Below are 3,518 nucleotides of genomic sequence, written 5' to 3' on the forward strand. Positions count from 1 at the left end.
GTGATAATGAAGAATGTGTGAATCTCATTACTTTGCAATCAAGACATACATTGCCGGTGTTCTTAAAAAGATGTCCTGGGAAGTGGACTTGGCCCAGTGGTTAGGGTGTCCGTCTACCATATGGGAGGTCTGCACTTCAAACCCCGGGCCTCCTTGACACCTGTGGAGCGGACTCACGCACAGTGCTGATGCGCCCAAGGAGTGCCCTGCCATGCAGGGGTGTCCCTGCATAGGGGAGCCCCAGGTGCAAGGAGTGTGCCCGGTAAGGAGAGCCGCCCAGAGTGAAAGAAAGTTCAGCTGCCCAGGAATGGTGCTGCACACACGGAGAGCTGACACAACAAGACAATGCAACAAAAAGAAACACAGATACCCGTGCTGCTGACAACAACAGAAGCAGACAAAGAAGAACACGCAGCAAATAGGCACAGAGAACAGACAACTGGGGGGGGGCGGATAAAAATAAATAAATAAAAAGATGTCTCTGGAACATGGTACTTTCTCCACTAAAATGAGAGCTCCACGAAGGCAGAGATCTTGGTTTCTTCACCGTTATATTCCAGGACCCAAATGACTCATAGGCTTCAGTAGGTATTCAATCAAGATTTCTTTTGTTCTTTTGTTGTTTGCCACACTTGTTTTTATACACTTAGCCTTAAACAGAGATGTTCACAATTAATGGGGGAGCAGGAGAAGTTAGAACAAGCTTCCTGGAGGAGATGATCTTGATGGGTCAGTGCAGAACTTGATTTGCACTACTCAAAGTGGTATTATTATTATTATTATTATTTTTTAAAAGACACATTTATTTAGCGTCATGATCAGACTATTACATTTAGCAATCAACAACATGGGTGCAAAAAAAAAAACTACATTAAAACCCTTTGTTGGAATGCTTTCCACTTTCCACAGAACAGAAACTAAAATAACCTGTTATACAATTAGTCACAAATATAGTCCTCGTGTTTTTTTGCCCATACACATGAGTATTGTCTAAAACATGTCTTCTTTGTAGCAGCTAGGCCCTGCCACCACTGTGCTTGGCTGAGTTCACAAATCTGTTGTAACCTATAGCTTCCCTGTCACTTCTCTGGCTCTCCTCTCCTGCTAAGCTTTGTTTCCTTGCAGTAATTAAAATCTTCTGCCACTGCCGTAGCTACTGCTGCTGTTGGAACTGCCATAGCCACCTTGATTTCATGGTTTGGCAAAGTATTGGCCTCTACCCCCATAAGGGCCAGAGCTTCTGCCTCCAAAGTTTCCTCCCTTCATGGGTCCAAAATTTGAAGACTGTTGTAATTGCCAAATTCATTGTAGCTTCCACCACCTCCAAAATTGCTTCCATCAGTACCAAAGCCATTATAGCCATCCCCACTGCCACCATATCCACTACCATCTCGGCTGCCACCAAAGCCACCTCTACCACTGAAGTTTCCTCCACGACCAAAGTTGTCATTCCCACCAAAGCCACCTCCACGACCACCACCAAAGTTCCCTGAACCACTTCGACCTCTTTGGCTGGATGAAGCACTGGCCATCTCTTGCTTAGACAGGGCTTTCCTTACTTCACAGTTGTGGCCATTCACAGTATGGTATTTCTGAATGACAATCTTATCCACAGAGTCATGGTCATCAAAGGTTACAAAAGCACTGCCTCTCTTCTTGCCACTGCCTCGGCCAGTCATGATTTCTATTACTTCAATTTTCCCATACTGCTCAAAATAATCTCTTAGGTGATGCTCTTCAGTGTCTTCTTTAATACCACCAGCAAAGATCTTTTTCACAGTTAAGTGGGCACCTGGTCTTTGGGAATCTTCTCTTGAGACAGCCCTCTTTGGTTCCACAACTCTTCCATCCACCTTGTGTGGCCTTGCATTCATGGCTGCATCCACTTCCTCCACAGTGGCATACGTGACAAACCCAAAGCCTCTGGAGCGCTTGGTGTTTGGATCTCTCATTACCACACAGTCCGTGAGTGTTCCCCATTGCTCAAAATTGCTTCTCAGACTCTCATCAGTTGTTTCAAAGCTCAATCCTCTGATGAAGAGCTTCCGCAGCTGTTCAGGCTCTTTAGGAGACTCTGACTTAGACATGACTGCAGCGGGAGGAAAGACTGTAACGATGCTTCCTCAGCGGCATCCCTCAAAGTGGTATTCTTTATGTGTTCTGTTCCCTGAATTGTAAAGGTGTTGCATTGTTAACTGTGGTAGGCTGAATAATGGCCCCACAAATATATTAAGTCCTAATCCCCGGAACCTGTGCATGGTACTTTATATGGCATAGCGATTAGGGCTATTGAGGTGGAAAGATTATTTTGAATTAACCAGGTGGAACTGATATAATCATAATAGTTCTTATAAGACAGAGGCAGGAAACCAGAGTGAGTAGTAGAAGATGTGAAGATGGAGGCAAAAGGTTGGAGTGCTGTGGCCACCAGCCAAGGAATGCTGGCAACCTCTAGAAGACAGAAGAGTCAAGGAAAAGGAATTTTTCCCTGGAGCTTCCAGAAGGAAGCAGGCTACCAGTTCCTTCACATGAGATTCATTTCAGACTTCTGACCTCCAGAACTGTAAAAGAATCAACTTGTGTTTTTTTAAGTCAGTAAGTTTGTGGTAATTTGTTATAGTAACAATAAGAAAACTAGTATTGTTACTATACAGTGTTTTTCCATTGTGGCAAGTGACTTTTTTATTTTGGGGTGATCTTTATAACATTTTGGCATTATTTGGTTGTCCTTAAGTTTGTGCATGAAATAAAATTTTGAAAAGTGCATAATTCATTGCTAATTTTCTTACCAGCATGTATATTCCCTAAACTGAGATTGTTCAAGTTTAGTGAAAGAAATCTCACAATAAACTGATTCTAGTTTATATAGCAAAAGTAAGACATGTTGGTGATTTCTTCATTTAGGGACACATCTTTCTGTATATTTACTAGTTGTTACCATAATTACTTTCCACTCATATCTTGTTTATTTCTCACAACAACCCTGTAAAAGTAGATATTAATCTCCTCATTTTACAGACGAAGAAACAAATACAAATTTTAATTTATCTTGCTAGGGCCTCCTAATTAGTAGAGAACAGGTATTTAAACCCAAATCTATCTGCTTCTGAAAGATGGGCTCTTATTATTGTATTCTTTATTCTGCCCATTGGTAAAGGATAACTTTCATTAGTCAGACAAGCTTTTAATATCTTGCCTTTTATTGGGGGAACAAAAGAAAGTATTTGCAACTGAAATCTGAGCGTAGCCAGTCACTCTACTTGGATTTTATGTGTACGTGTTGTGGAGTGACATTTGGATCATATCTGTTAGATTGAGCTAGATCCAGGGCTGTTGACAGAATATGGTAATAGTTAGTAAATTACAGGAGTAGCCTTACCAGACTAGACAGTTGATAAGAAACAATAGAGTTAAGCCATATGGATAAATATATGTACCCATCGGATTGAGAGATAAATAAATCTTTGTGGGAGAATGGGAGCATACATTCTTAAGTGTTTAAGAGGCCAGATGAGTAG

The 3,518-nt window shown here is 41.6% G+C and overlaps 1 pseudogene; it reads right to left on the bottom strand.

Moving 5' to 3' along the window:
- Positions 1-932: 932 nt before the first annotated feature.
- On the bottom strand, positions 933-2,087 carry LOC101438358 (heterogeneous nuclear ribonucleoprotein A1-like; annotated as a pseudogene).
- Between the last annotated feature and the right edge of the window lie 1,431 nt (positions 2,088-3,518).

This window comes from Dasypus novemcinctus, chromosome 1, assembly GCF_030445035.2.
Source record: "Dasypus novemcinctus isolate mDasNov1 chromosome 1, mDasNov1.1.hap2, whole genome shotgun sequence".
NCBI lineage: Eukaryota > Metazoa > Chordata > Mammalia > Cingulata > Dasypodidae > Dasypus > Dasypus novemcinctus.